At 42.8% G+C, this 16,320-nt stretch overlaps 1 long non-coding RNA gene across 1 annotated transcript in view; it reads left to right on the plus strand.

Annotated features, from left to right (window-relative positions):
- Window positions 1–14,549, plus strand: part of LOC141100949 (uncharacterized) — a 41,578-nt gene extending 27,029 nt beyond the window's left edge. Inside the window, exon 2 of the long non-coding RNA XR_012234826.1 lies at window positions 14,226–14,549. This is a non-coding gene — a long non-coding RNA (uncharacterized lncRNA). The remainder of the gene's footprint in view (window positions 1–14,225) is intronic.
- The last annotated feature ends 1,771 nt before the right edge of the window (window positions 14,550–16,320 follow it).

Consider the following 16,320-nt stretch of genomic DNA (forward strand, 5'->3'; position numbering starts at 1 on the left):
TGTGAACAGCCAGCTTCTTTAGTAAATAACCTTTTGTGGCTTACCCTCCTTTTGTGGAGTGTATCAATGACTGCCTTCTGGACAACTGTCAAGTCAGCAGTCTTCCCCATGATTGCGGGGCCTACTAAAACAGACTAATGGGGGTTTTACACATAGCGATATCGCTAGCAATATCGCTATAACGTAACCGATTTTGTGATGTTATAGCGATATTGCTAGCGATATCGCTATGTGTGATACTTACTTCCGACCAGCTCCCCCGCTGTCCATCGCTGATCGCGCGAGATCACTCTGCTCCATTTCTCGTCGGTCGCTTCCTGTGGCGCCGACGAGCGACGTGTGGACGCGGACGGGAGGATGTCAGGATTGCTGCGTCTGAAAGGTGAGTATCGTTCGCTGTATCGCTGCTGCATCGCTCTGAGATCTGCCTGTGTGGCAGCTCACTAGCGATCATTTAGCGATGCACCAGCGATCCTGACCGGGTTGTATCGTAGTCGGGATCGCTGGTGCATCGCTAAATATAAAGGGGCCTTAAGGGACCTTTTTAAACTCTTAGGAAGCCTTTGCAGGCGTTTTTGTAAATTATTCTAATTTACTGAGATAATGACTTTTGGGTTTTCATTGGCTGTAAGCCACAATCATCAACATTAACAGAAATAAACACTTGAAATAGATCACTATGTAATGACTCTATATAATATAGGAGTTTCACTTTTTTGTATTGAAGAACTGAAGTAAATTAACTTTTTGATGATATTCTAATTTTGTGAGAAGCACCTGTATAAGTACAGTATTAGCCTCTATCCAGGAAAGAATTTTTCTACATAGGTGAGGGTCACACCAGCATATATTCTCTCATCTCAGATAATCAGGCCGATTATGTTAATCACACTGATCTGATCAAACTATTATATGTGTTTGATCATAGTGTGATCCGATTTTCTGGGATGAAGAAAAGGTGGAAAAAATTGCCTCCATCTTCTCAATTCTGTCAGTCCATGAAATTCGTACTGCATTTAGATTTCATCCAAGAGCACTCTGAAGCTTTCCACGGACTCATTGACTTGAATGGCCAAGTGTGATTTAAATATCGGGTCAATCTCTGGTATGCTGCAATTTTTTTCCTGGGACCAAGCTCGACATTGGTCCGCATGTTTGATATTTTGTCAGATCGCACGAGGACCGAAAATATGGTCATGTGCACGAGTGCATACTGTGATAAATGACTACTTGCTGTGGGCGCATTAATCAATAAAAAGAGAATTCTCCACTCCTGCTTCTCCTGACTGTATGGCTAAATCTGTTCTGTGTCATGATGTCACCATCAACCTCATGGACACTGAGTTGAATGCTGGTGCCCTAAAATTCTTAAAGGGAAGGTGCCGTGTTTTTTCATAATTTAATGTAAAAAAAAAAAAAAAAAAAATATTGTCCCCTAATCTTGACTCAGTGGTGTGTTTGTTTTTGTTTTTTTTACTGTATTAATGCAGCCACTGGGGGCTGCCATCTTACCTTTCTGGCTGCTGAATGACACTTTCCATGCTCATTTACAGCAGTCCCTGGGCATAAGAGACAAGAGTCGGCTCCCGACCCTATCTGTATCATTGCAGCAGCATCAGCTGTGAACTGGGCAGGCCTCTGTGTGCAGCTCAATTCACAGCTGTAGGGGTGGCCAGGCGCCATCTTATTAGAGCCCAGTGCTTTAATTTTTGCCCCATTTACACTATTGCAAGCCCTGGATGCTGTACTGTTCCAGCATAACAGGGTTTAGATGTTCACTCTGCACATACCAGCTGCAGGAGAGGAACCAGGATGAGCTCATGGAGACTGAGCTGCTCTTTCCAAAACACCCGACCAGCTGCTGCCCCTGCTCTTGCAAAACATAGGAGGAGCTGCTCCCTGCTCTTTCAAAACACTTGGCCATCTGCTGGACATCTAATCCTCTCCTGTGTGATACTGACTGCTGAGCCATGTATCTAATCCAATCCTGTGTGATACTGTCTGCTGAGCTGTGTAGCTAATCCTCTCCTGTGTGATACTGTCTGCTGAGCGGTGTATCTAATCCTATCCTGTGTGATACTGACTGCTGAACCGTGTATCTAATCCTATCCTCTGTGATACAGTCTGCTGATCCGTGTATCTAATCCTCTCCTGTGTGATACTGAATGCTGAGTCGAGTATCTAATCCAATCCTGTGTGATACTGTCTGCTGAGCTGTGTATCTAATCCTTTCCTGTGTGATACAGTCTGCTGATCCGTGTATCTAATCCTCTCCTGTGTGATACTGAATGTTGAGTCGAGTATCTAATCCAATCCTGTGTGATACTGTCTGCTGAGCTGTGTATCTAATCCTTTCCTGTGTGATACAGTCTGCTGAGCCGTGTATCTAATCCTATCCTGTGTGATACTGACTGCTGAGCCGTGTATCTAATCCTCTCTTGTGTGATACTGTCTGCTGAGCCATGTATCTAATCCTCTCCTGTGTTATACTGACTGCTGAGCCGTGTATCTAATCCTATCCTCTGTGATACAGTCTGCTGATCCGTGTATCTAATCCTATCCTGTGTGATACTGACTGCGGAGCCGTGTATCTAATCCTCTCCTGTGTGATACTGACTGCTGAGCCGTGTATCTAATCCTAGCCAGAATCGTCCCACCTAGCCAGAATCCTACTCCACACTGAAGAGGGGCAACACCTCAAAACAGCTGTCTGTGGATGGATACCTGGCCTTGGTATTTCCCTTATCATATCTGTAAACTCTTAGAGCTGGATATTGACTTAAAGGGCCACTTAATATGGTGGTAATGGTGGTTTCCGAAAGAAGCCACTCCTTGGCTGGGTCCTTCACTGGAGGAAGATCTGGCTAGTCCCGTGTTTGAGACTCTTAAATGAGGCTCAACGGACTTTATTTGCATATTCGTATTTCCCAGGGAGCATTGCTCCTAGGATTTCACTGATTGAGTGCCTTTGCCGGCTGCCACAGTGTTTTCTTTGACTGGTCTCCCTGAGGTCAGTGATTGTTTTGTGATGTTAATCCTCTCCTGTGTGATACTGACTGCTGAGCCGTGTATCTAATCCTATCCTGTGTGATACTGACTGCGGAGCCGTGTATCTAATCCTCTCCTGTGTGATAGTCTGCTGAGCCGTGTATCTATTCCTATCCTGTGTGATACTGTGTGCTGAGCCGTGTATCTAATCCTATCCCGTGTGATACGGACTGCTGAGCTGTGTATTTAATCCTATCCCGTGTGATACTGCTCTCCTGAAATACTCTGTGCTGCTGTCACCCTGCTGGTTTTATGTGTGATTAACATGGTGGTATTGTGTATGATCTATATGGTGGCATTATGTGTGAAGTATATGGCGCTATTATGTGAAAACAGTATGGCAGTATTATCTGCTAAAAGGGGACCCATTCTAGGGTGGTTCTGGCTGAGCACCTGCACATGGGTCAGGGGTAATAGTTAGGTGCAGTCAGGGGAGGGCTGGTGAGGCAGCAGAAGAGAGGGGTCTCATTTTTATCTTTACTGTATGGCTACATTTCCCCCCATCCTGCTTCCCAGCGTCACCCCGGACTGCGCCTGTCACCTCGCTTTCACACATCGCCAGAACAGGATCTGAGGAGGGGAATGGGGTCTTTGTATGCAAAGTCTGGATCAGAACAGGCCATCAATCAGCAGAAATGTTTCCTGGATTTCTGTGCTGCTGTCACTCTGCTCCTCCCCCATATATCTCCCTCTGTGCCCTCCATAGACCAGCACACTGCTCTCCTGAAATACTCTGTGCTGCTGTCACCCTGCTCCCAGAATCTTTGCTGCCTGCCATCCTCGGTGACCTAAGACCCCATTTCTCTCCTCAGATCCTGTCCTGGCGATGTGTGAAAGCGAGGCGACAGGGGCCTGATATATTTGGTGGAAGGAGCAGGGTGACAGCAGCACAGAGTATTTCAGGAGAGCAGTGTGCTGGTCTATGGGGGGCACCCTGTTCGGTGGCAGGGATTGTACATAGTGTGCTGTGTTTTATACACATGGATGGATGGTCTGCTTGTCTGCTCCACAGAAATCCAGGAAACATTTCTGCTGATTGATGAACTGTTCTGATCCAAAGACAGTCAGTAACTTTGCAGGGCCCATCAAAATGGCTTCTCACTGTGTTCCTAAATGTCATCCTCTCTTTTCCCTTAGCAAACACCCAGAAGGGGAGGAGAGGAGTGACATCACCCCCATGTCAGCAGATTCCGCCCATAATTAATTCAGCGCAGTAATGTGAGCTAGTTTACACTAAGTTTTTGTGCCAAATTTCAGTAGCTGCTCCCCCTAGTGTTAACAAGTGGAAATGCCAAACTTTTTAAAATTATTTTTCATATTTTACAAAATTAAAAACAAATGATAATATTTTGTAAGGAAATATAAACATTAATTCTTTACATTTTTTCAATTGCTGAAAAGAAAAATTTTGGATGGCACCTTCCCTTTAAAGACTGGAGTTTTTTGAACATTGAAGGGGTTTCCTGGAATAAAAACATTTTAATCTATTTACCTAAAGAGTAATATGTGATAGATTGGTGAGGGTCTGACTGCTGGGACTGCCAACAAGCACCAGAATGAGACAGTATGTATGCTTGCCTGCTCTGCATTCAGTCCCTAAGGCCTGTTTCACACTTCCGTTTTTTCAAATCCGTCAAAATCCGTTGGTTTCCGTAAAAAAACGGATCCGCCAATTTTTTGCAGGATCCGTTTTTTTGTCCCATAGACTTCCATTAGCGGTTACCGCGGATCCGTCAAAAAACGGATCCGTTTTTTTAAAAACGGATCCGTTTGCATCAGTTTCCGTCAAAAAAACGGAAACGGATCCGTTTGGCGGACACAAAAACGGAAGTGTGAAACAGGCCTAAGCTGCTGCCAAGCGCTGTTTTTTTCAAGCAGACTGCGTAGAGAATGAATGGAGAGGCAGTAAAGTATGAACACAGGCACCATAATCTAACAAGGACAAAAGTTGTCTGTTCTGACAATCAGTGAGGGTCCTCTGGATAGGGGATAACCCTACCTTCTTTTCACAAGAGAACTCTATTAACCCCTTAGTGATCAAAGATGCACATTAAAACAGCAGTAATTAAGGGTAATTATTCCCTCATTGCCGTAGTAAAACGGCGATGGGGAATAAAGGAATAGCGCCACTGAGCGGCGGTGATTTGGGCGGGTGTCAGCTGTACATGACAGCTAATCCACTGCAGTATCGGACCCAAACAGGTTTTGCAACCTATCAGGACCGATTAATCCCTTAAAATACCGTTGTCAATTGTGACAGTGGTATTTAAGTTGTTGCCAGGCGGTCACAAGACCCCATAGTAACCATCGGACCCATGCGTTGAGAATTGCGAGTCCGAATGGTTATCATGGTACTCTGAGGTCATATGATGACCCCAGGGTATGGTGGCCTGTGAGATCCAGCAATAAGCTGAATCTCACAGGCTGTCACGATACTAGTGGAGACAACTGGACACCAGTGGCTAGGTCAAAGAGACTGCAGACACAATGGGTTGCGCAAGCAATATTGTATTAGTAATCTGATAGCATATAAGTCCAGATAAATGTTCAGTCAATCTGATAAATGGTTATAGCAGAGTTGATACTCTGCGACACAGCATTCAAAGTCACTGAGCAATGCGGGCACAAGACACAGACTCTTGCAGAGCGGAGGAACACACTAGCTGGCTGGAGTTCTTACTTCACCGCAGGTGTAGTCAGGCAGAGGTTCCTGAAGTCAGGTGTTCAGCAATCACTCGATCAGCAGGCAGGGATCCAGACGTGCAGGTTGACGGAGGACTCCGCCGTTAAGAGAGGACCAACAGGGATAGTAAGTCCAGGCTTGGGACTGCAGAGGCACAAAGTCCAAAACATAATACTCAAGCAATGAAACAGAACAGGTGCTGGCTTTATATACAGCTTTGGCAGGAAACAAGATGGCCGACTTGTGAAACATCAAGATCCATGTTAACTAAGGGCAAGTCTAAGGGCAAGAAAAAACAGATTCCAGGACTAGATACTGACACAGGCACAGTTAGTGAGACACTGACAGTGTCAAACACTGCTGTACAGGAGTGTGTGAGACAAGTGATCAAAATACACATTGTACATGTCACACAGTGGGACTAAGTAAAAAAGTAAAATAAAACGTAGAAAAAAAACAAAAAAGTGCACACAAATCACTAAAATCCGTTTCGCCACTCAAAATGCAGAGTTTGTGATACAAAAATAAACAAAATAAAATTCACATAATTGGTATTGTCGCGTCCGTAACAACCCGCGCTAATAACTGGCATTTTACATTCATGTACATTCGTGGAAGCCACGTTAAGGCGATTCTCGTTTTCCAGGACCTAACACTGCTCAATCTCTCTTATAGTAAAGTCTTCGGGCGTTTTTAATCATAGCAGGAGCCTACCCCTCCACAAAGATATAGATTTCAGTCCAAGAGAGGATTCACAGGTTCCCATACACATGAAGACTTTAGTCTAAGAGAGGTTTGGAAGTGTTAGGTCCTGGAAAACGAGAATCGCCTTAACATGGCTTCTATGTACACTTAAATTGGCCAATTTATGTGCTAAGCATTCTCAATTTTTCATATTTCTAATGCAGTAATGCAGTTCAACTTTCATATTTCATGTTTGCAAGATATGGCGCTACAGAGTGCTGTCTTATTTATTTGATTATATATGAGTTGGTGACTCTAGGTAAGTACCTGTTCACACCTAGTCTATGCTTGGATGTGACAGTCAGTTTTTTTTAAAATTTTTACCACTAAAATGTCATATTTTGATGTCTCAATGTCATAAAATTCTGTGAGGCACCTATGGGTTCAAAATACTCACTACACCCCTAGATGAATTCCTTGAGGCGTCTAGTTTGCAAAATGGGGTTAGTTGTGAGGGGTTTCTGCTGTTTTCGCTTGTCAGAGGCTTTTCAAATGTGACATGGCATTCACAATTTTTCATGCAAATAACACTCTTTCCTTTCCTCGCCCTGCCATGTGCTCAAGCAGAAGTTTTTGAACACTATGGGGTATAGTCGCGTTTGTGACAAATTGCACAACAAATTATGGGGTCCTTTTTCTCCTATTATCCATTGTGAAAATTACAAAATTGGGGCAAAAACAACATTTTTGTGAAAAAAATGAACTTTTTCAATATGATGACCTAATGTTATCAAATTGTATGTCATACCTGTGGACTCAAAATGCTCACTATACCCTGGATAAAATTCTTGTAGTGTAGTTTTCAAAATGAGGTACCTTGTGGGTTTTTTTACTGTTCAGGCACATCAGGGGGTCTCCAAATGTGACATGATGCCTGCAGATCATTCCATCAAAGTCTGCGTTCCAAAACATCACTACTTCCATTCCAAGTCCTGCCGTGCACCCAAGCAATAAATTTCCTCCACATATGAGGTATAAGGAAAATTGCAGAACAAATTTTGGGGTCCATTTTCTCATGTTAACCTTGTGAAAATAAAAAAAATTGAGGCTAAAAGTAAATTTTTGTGGGTAAAATGTGATTTTTTTATTTTCACAGCTCTACGCTATTAACATCTGTGAAGCACTTTGGGGTTCAAGGTGCTCACAACACATCTAGATACATTTCTTAAGGGGTCTAGTTTCCAAAACGGTGTCACTTGTGTGGGGGGTGGTTTTATTGTTCAGGCACATCAGGGTCTCTCCGAACGCGACATGCCATTTGCTCTTGATTCCAGTCATTTTTGCGTTCAAAAGGTCAAACAGTGCTCCTTCCCTTCTGAGACCTGCCATGTGCCCAAATAGCAGTATTTCCCCACAAATGGGGTATCAGCGTACTCAGGAGAAATTGCACAACTTATTTTAAGGTCCATTTTCTCCTGTTACCATTGTGAAAATAAAAAAATTGGAGCTAAATTAAAATTTTTGTGAAAAAAGTTAACTGTTTATTTTTATCCTTCCACATTGCTTCAGTTCCTGTGAAGCACCGGAAGGGTTAATAAACTTCTAGAATGTGCTTTTGAGTACTTTGAGGGGTTAAGTTTTTAGAATGGTGTAACTTTTGTGCATTTGCTCTCATATAGGCCCCCTATAGTCAGTATAGTTTCAAATGTGATGTGGTCCCTAAAAAATGGTTTTGCAAATTTTGTTGGAAAAATAAGAAATGGCTGATCAACTTTTAACCTTAGTAACTTCCTAATAAAAAAATATGTTTCAAAAATGATGTAGCTGTAAAGTAGACATGTGGGAAATGTTATTTATTAACTGTTTTGTGTGACTTACCTGTCTGATTTAAGGGCATAAGAATTAAAAGTTTGAAAATTGCCAAATTTTTGATATTTTAAAAAATAAACACAAGTGTAGTGCTGCCGCAGTGCAGTATCACGCAACCTTCACCAGGGCGTGCTAGTGAGGTAAAAAGGTTGCACTCACAGCGTAGCACAACAGTGCAGCAGTGCAGGCTCCACTAGGTGGCGAAACAGTGGGTAGACAAGCCGGGTCTGTAATGGTCAGAAAACGCAGTACCAAAGGAAACATCAATACACATGGTCAGATAAAAGCCAGAGAAGTCAGAGCCAAACGGGAGTAGAAATACCAGAGACGTGAGACAGTAAAGCAGGTCAGAGGACAAGTCGGGTCAGATACCAAGGTCACAGCACAGGGAACAACACTAAGACAAGTGGGGTAGCAGGAATGGGAAGGCACGGGAACTGAGTAAACGGGCAGAGGACAAATCAGGGTGTAACAGAGTCAGCTGCTCAAGCCTGGGGCAGGAACTATAACTGACGCCACCTGCTGACAGCATCGGACTGAACTAGCCCAACAGATCCTAAAACGAGGCACAGAAAGTTAACTCCCGCATGACCAGACCAGGGAGAAGATAACAAGAAACAAACCCCGGCCTGGATCATGACAGCAAGTCATATTGAACAAATGTTACTCGTATATGTGGCGCCCATGAGGCTCAGTCACCACAGAGGTACTGCACCTTCTAAGGTGTGGTGCCCCACCATCCAGGTAAGTTGGGGGCTCCTGACCACGCTCCAACACTCGCACCCCAAACAATAGAGTATTTCAGCAAAACCACATTGCAGCTCCATTCTTAGAGAGAGGCAGAGCACCTTTGGTGGTTCCCTGCTTGGAACACTAGACGTGCTGGGAGGTGGGTGGAGTTCAGAATATATATATGAGAGGGATGGTTTAGGATTAGAGGTCAGTCTGACAGGAGGTCAGTGAGAGAGGAAGCCACTCGGGAGGAGTGGGGATCCCTGGAAGAGGGATGGAGGAAGGAGTGCTGCAGCTGCCTCAGTGATCTGAGCCAGCTGGCACTGGAAAGGAAAGAAGGAGAAAGACATTGAACTGAAGCCTGAGCTTCCATTGAAGGGAAAAGACAAGTATGGAACGTAGGAGTAAAAGGGAACATAGAGGACGTGGGTTAGAGGAAGAACCCTGCCTAGAAGTTCTAAGCGCAAGGCCGGGGCCCGGTCCCCGAGGTTGTATGTACACTAATGGTTCTGCAGCAGACACCGGTGGAGTAGTGGGCTGTAAATGCACTACTCCCATCTAAGACTTGAGGACACTACACCATCTAAGTGTCTCCACATCTACACTGCCCTGGGACAACAGCCCTACCTGTGGAGGGCTATACCATCCTCGCTGCACCACACCATCTGTCCCAGAGGATCTGTCTGCAGTGTCGGCTTAACACCTCCCTTGCGGAATACCACAGGTGGCGTCACGAACTATTCATTTAACAACATTCAAACCATTCACATCTTCCTATTACTTGGGCGCCCAGGGCCACAGTCCAGGTCACCGCCACTGTGACACATCCCACTGGTACCGAGTACCCCCGCAGCCCTGGGAGGGCGACCCATATTAGGAAGTACAATATGTAACAAGAAAACTGTCTCAGAATCAGTGGGATCCATTGAAGTGTTCCAGAGTAATTACCACATAAAGTGACCTGGTCAGATTTTAAAAAATTGGCCTGGTCATTAAGGTCAAAATTGACTCGGTTGCTAAGAGGTTAAGCAGCATGATTATTTTATAGTTTGGTCACAACAGAAATTACTATACCAGTTATGGGTTTTTATTTGTTTTTCTCTTAATGGTGAGAACTATAGTTATTTACAATCCTTGCAGCTACAGAAGGAGCCGGCCAGGGCTGGGCTGGTCACTGCTCTACTAAGCATGTGCCAGATGTCAATTCTGATGGATGCTCAGTAGATTTCTATTTACAATTGAGAGTCCTCAGTGTTTGACTGTGCACTGTCCTTCTCAGTGCACAATCACAATGTGCTCTCTCACCGACTGTGGTCAGAAGTGACGAGTTAGCAATAGAGTGCACTGTCATTGCACATTGTAAGTAAAGGGTGAGCGAGCAGAGACCAGTGCCAACCACGCAAGTGATGTCAGAAAGGAGATTCAAAGGTTTCCCATCTAGTTTCCAGGTACCAGTGAACCCGATTACTGGTCCGAAGTCCCACATATTGATCCGCTCATCTCTAGTTATATCCTTTCTTTGTAGTAGACCTGAATATTAGTGATGAGCGAACATGCTCAGATAAGGTGTTATCCGAGCATGCGCGGGTGCTAACCGAGTGACTTTGAGGTACATGAATAATATGTTCTAATCCCTGTGCTTCCATGTCTTGCGGTTGTTTGACAGTCGCAACACATACAAGGATTGCCTAATAAACAGGAATCCCAGAATGTGTTGCGGCTTTCGAACAGCCACTAGACATGCAGTCGAGGGGACTCTAACATATTTTTTGAGCACGCCAAAGACACTTGGTTAGCTCTTGAGCATGCTCGGATAACACCTTATCCAAGCACGTTCATTCATCACTAGTACAGACATCAGGCATTAGACCATCACATACAGTATTATCTTCTATATAACATCTGATGTCTGTAGACAAAGTATAACACATACAGGATAATACATTACTTGCATATGGTACACTGTTATACAGACATCAGCTGTCATACAATGTACACATTTTTGTATGTATATACATATATCTGACAGTGTATGTATACTGTATAACATCTCATGTCTGTACACAAAGTATATGGTTATGTGCACACGTTAAATATTTGGTTCACAAATCTTTTTTTACATGAGTTTTTATTGTAGAATTTTCCCCGCTCACCAGTACGGTTGAATCTGCATCAAAAACGGTGAAAAAAATCTGCAAGGAAAAATAAGCAACGTGTGCACGAGACCTCACGGTTCTTATTCACTTTGCTGGCTTCGGGATACCCTTCAGGTTTGGTGACAAATTTGTGCAGAAAAATCTGCGACAATCTGCAAAGTGTGCACAGGCCCTAACACATACAAGATAGTATATGACTGGCATTTGAGATACTGTTATACAGTATACACATTGTTGGCATCAGAAATCCGTCAAATATGCATAGCATGCACAAGCGTTTTTCCCGGCATGCATAAGATGATGCGCATAAAAACACTGCGTAAACATGCGTTTTGACATGCATTTGCGCATGCGGATGATATGCTGCGGACTCAAACGCTAATGTGAGCCTAGCCTAGCAGCTGATATCCGGATTTTTCTTTACTAGCTGAAGAGCCCGGCGTCGCCCGGGCATAGTAACTAACTTTGGTTAGTTATAACAAATTATGATTATATTGTACATAAATTGTTGCTGTATGTCATCTCCTCCTGTATATGGCGTATATACCTGTGTGTCATGTCCTCCTGTACATAGTATATACTTGTAGGTCATCTCCTCCTGTATATAGTATATACTTGTATGTCATCTCCTCCTGTATATAGTATATACCTGTATGTCATCTCCTGTATATAGTAAATACCTGTATGTCATCTCTTCCTGTATATAGTATATACCTGTATGTCATCTTCCCTGTATATAGTATATACCTGTATGTCATCTTCCCTGTATATAGTATATACCTGTATGTCATGTTCCCTGTATATAGTATATACCTGTATGTCATCTCCCCCTGTATATAGTATATACCTGAATGTCATCTCCAGGTTCCCTCCCATCTGTACACGGTGGAGGCATTTCAGTGCAGCAGCTCCACCCCCTGACGCTCGGTGCTGTACATCTGAGGCCGCTGTATGAGGAGCAGACATCGGAGCTGCCGGGCACGGTGACTTCAGGGGATGCTCAGGGAGCCCGGGATGTGCTCGGGGGAAGGGAGCCCGGGATGTGTTCGGGGCCGGTATTTCTCTGCTCTATTAGTGTGCTGAGGGAGAGACAGCAGTCAGGATACCGGGATGGATGATGTGGGATATATGGGGTAGTAGTCCGGAGGCTCTGATGGGATGATGTGGGATAGTAGGGGGTTCCATTTCTGTAAGTCTTGCCTCCCTTTCTTCTTTCTGTAAGTCTTGCTCATTGAGGCATAATACAGCTTTTCTCTTAGAGAAAGCAGATTTCCACCTTGTGGGAGTGTAATACCATTTAATTAGAAATTTTAAAAAAGGACTAATTTAGAGTGGCATTAAGTTTAAAGCGAACCAGGCATTGTCTGGTTGGCGCTGTTACACTGATTAAAATGATACCTGGGTTGGAGAAATCTTTCTTGTGTTTCATTTTAATCTGTTTGAATTTTTAAGTTAATGAGATGCTTCATGCAGAGAGAAGTTCCTGATTCTGGGCTCCCCCTGCAGTCTGTGTCAGAGAGTGGTCTGTGTCAGCTCGGTAATAAATTGTGTTATTTCCAGCTTTACAGAAGGATGATAACGCCATACAAATGATAAGAATAATAGGCCTCAGTTACCACAACTGTCTACAAAGAAAACTGTTGCTCATAGCAACCAATCACAGCTCAGCTTTCATATTTTAAACAGCTCTGGTGAAATATATATATATTAGATATTTATTATATGGGGGGTTTGCGTGTGGAGTGAGTGTGGCTATGTGGAGTGGGCGTGGCTTGATATATATACAGTAGCTCTAGCAAAAGTTAAGAGACCACTTTAAAATGTTCAGTTCCTCTGATTTTTCTCATTATAGATATACTAGCTGAAGAGCCCGTGTTGCCTGGGCATAGTAACCAACTGTGATTAGTTATAACAAATTATAATGATTATATTGCACATAAAAAGATTTCACATCATATATTCAACACTACAGATTTGCAACACAAATTAACTAAACGATTACCCAAGTATTGATAGTATTTTATTTTCAACTCATTCAAGAGCCTTTTGATAAACAACATGTGTATCTGTGTATCTAACCCTATCCTGTGTGATAATGTCTGCTGAGCTGTGTACCTAATCCTATCTTGTGTGATACTTTCTGCTGAGCTGTGTATCTAATCCTCTCCTGTGTGATACTTTCTGCTAAGCTGTGTATCTAATCCTATCCTGTGTGATACTGACTGCTCAGCCGTGTATCTAATCCTATCCTGTGTGATACTGTCTGCTGAGCCGTGTATCTAATCCTATCCTGTGTGATACTGACTTCTGAGCTGTGTATCTAATCCTCTCCTGTGTGACACTTTCTGCTGAGCTGTGTATCTAATCCTATCCTGTGTGATACTGACTGCTCAGCCGTGTATCTAATCCTATCCTGTGTGATACTGTGTGCTGAGCTGTGTATCTAACCCTATCCTGTGTGATAATGTCTGCTGAGCTGTGTACCTAATCCTATCTTGTGTGATACTTTCTGCTGAGCTGTGTATCTAATCCTCTCCTGTGTGATACTTTCTGCTGAGCTATGTATCTAATCCTATCCTGTGTGATACTGACTGCTCAGCCGTGTATCTAATCCTATACTGTGTGATACTGACTGCTCAGCCGTGTATCTAATCCTATCCTGTGTGATACTGACTGCTCAGCCGTGTATCTAATCCTATCCTGTGTGATACTGACTGCTGAGCAGTGTATCTAACCCTATCCTGTTTATAATGGAAAAAATTCATGGACTTAAGTGAGCTGCTGAATAAATATCGAATCCAGGTTAGATAAAAGGATTAACCATTTATTTCCCAACGTGTTTCGAAGTAGATAATACTTCTTTCTCAGGGGATGACATATATGAACAGATAGAGCCGTCTCAGGTTATATACATCCACAATTTGAAAATTGGCGCCAATAGTCACATGCACTGCGGCAAAGAAGTCAAAGTTCAAATGAGTAAAATAACAGGAAATTTCATTATAACAAATCTTTAGTAAATAAAATCATTGTTTCTTTTAATTGTTTTACAGATAAGAAGTTTAAAAACCCAAAAAGTATATTTAAAAACTTTTTTAATTATATGTAAAAACGAACTCTTGCTGAAGGAGAGAAGAAAACAGAAAAAAAGGTTCAACGCTCCAGTACTCACACCACCGTGCCAGACAGGGACGTAGCCCTGAGAAAGGAAGAAAGGAAAAAGATTTTTTAATATATATAAAAAAGAAGGAAGAAAAAACTATATATATATTTTTGTATGAAAAATGTGAAAAAAGTGTGAAAAGTGTGTACATAGTATTAAAAATATAAAAAATATATTAATGCCTCTTTGTAATAAAAATACAATTATGTATCAATTTAGTGGATCATTTGTTTGTTCGGATATCAGAAATGGCTGTTGGTATCTAGCCAGAGCAACGGACCTATAGAGAACCTAATCAGCGCTCCCAGAGGAGATCAAGATTGTCTCCCACACAAGAATGAAAAGAGGACGAAGCAACCACCCTCATTATACCGACACCGCTATTTTTTGATGAACCAGATAACTGGAATTAACACTACAGCACAAGAAAAATATACATAGGATTACATATATACACTCACTGGCCACTTTATTAGGTACACCTGTCCAACTGTGTGTTAAGACTTAATTTCTAATCAGCCAATCACATGGCGGCAACTCAGTGCATTTAGGCATGTAGACATGGTCAAGACAATCTCCTGCAGTTCAAACCGAGCATCAGTATGGGGAAGAAAGGTGATTTGAGTGCCTTTGAACGTGGCATGATTGTTGGTGCCAGAAGGGCTGGTCTGAGTATTTCAGAAACTGCTGATCTACTGGGATTTTCACGCACAACCATCTCTAGGGTTTACAGAGAATGGTCCGAAAAAGAAAAAAAATCCAGTGAGCGGCAGTTCTGTGGCCGGAAATGCCTTGTTGATGCCAGAGGTCAGAGGAGAATGGGCAGACTGGTTCGAGCTGATAGAAAGGCAACAGTGACTCAAATTGCCACCCGTTACAACCAAGGTAGGCAGAAGAGCATCTCTGAACGCACAGTGCGTCGAACTTTGAGGCAGATGGGCTACAGCAGCAGAAGAACACACTGGGTACCACTCCTCTCAGCTAAGAACAGGAAACTGAGGCTACAATTTGCACAAGCTCATCGAAATTGGACAGTAGAAGATTGGAAAAACGTTGCCTGGTCTGATGAGTCTCGATTTCTGCTGCGACATTCGGATGGTAGGGTCAGAATTTGGCGTAAACAACATGAAAGCATGGATCCATCCTGCCTTGTATCAACGGTTCAGGCTGGTGGTGGTGGTGTCATGGTGTGGGGAATTTTTTCTTGGCACTCTTTGGGCCCCTTGGTACCAATTGAGCATCGTTGCAACGCCACAGCCTACCTGAGTATTGTTGCTGACCATGTCCATCCCTTTATGACCACAATGTACCCAACATCTGATGGCTACTTTCAGCAGGATAATGCGCCATGTCATAAAGCTCGAATCATCTCAGATTGGTTTCTTGAACATGACAATGAGTTCACTGTACTCAAATGGCCTCCTCAGTCACCAGATCTCAATCCAATAGAGCATCTTTGGGATGTGGTGGAACGGGAGATTCGCATCAGGGATGTGCAGCCGACAAATCTGCGCCAACTGTGTGATGCCATCATGTCAATATGGTCCAAAATCTCTGAGGAATGCTTCCAGCACCTTGTTGAATCTCTGCCACGAAGAATTGAGGCAGTTCTGAAGGCAAAAGGGGGTCCAACCCCTTACTAGCATGGTGTACCTAATAAAGTGGCCAGTGAGTGTATATATATATATATATATACAGTATACCCGTTAGAATTAATAAAAAGTCACATATCAAGAGTTAAAAAATTAACAAAAAAGATTTTGTGAACAGGACGGATACATAATTAAAAATTATTATACCTGAAAAATAATAATTTTGCAACATTTTAAAGGAAAACCTCAGTAATTTTGTTTAATTTATTAGGTTTAAGAGTGTTTAACCTATAAGTCCAAAAAACCTCTTTCCTATTTAATTGTCCTATTCTGTCAGGGTTATTACTAGGAATATGTTCAATTGGGCTGATTTTTAATCCCTTGAAATTTTTA

The sequence above is a fragment of the Dendrobates tinctorius genome, unplaced genomic scaffold (assembly GCF_039654945.1).
Source record: "Dendrobates tinctorius isolate UK_male_01 unplaced genomic scaffold, ASM3965494v1 ptg000111l, whole genome shotgun sequence".
Taxonomy (NCBI): domain Eukaryota; kingdom Metazoa; phylum Chordata; class Amphibia; order Anura; family Dendrobatidae; genus Dendrobates; species Dendrobates tinctorius.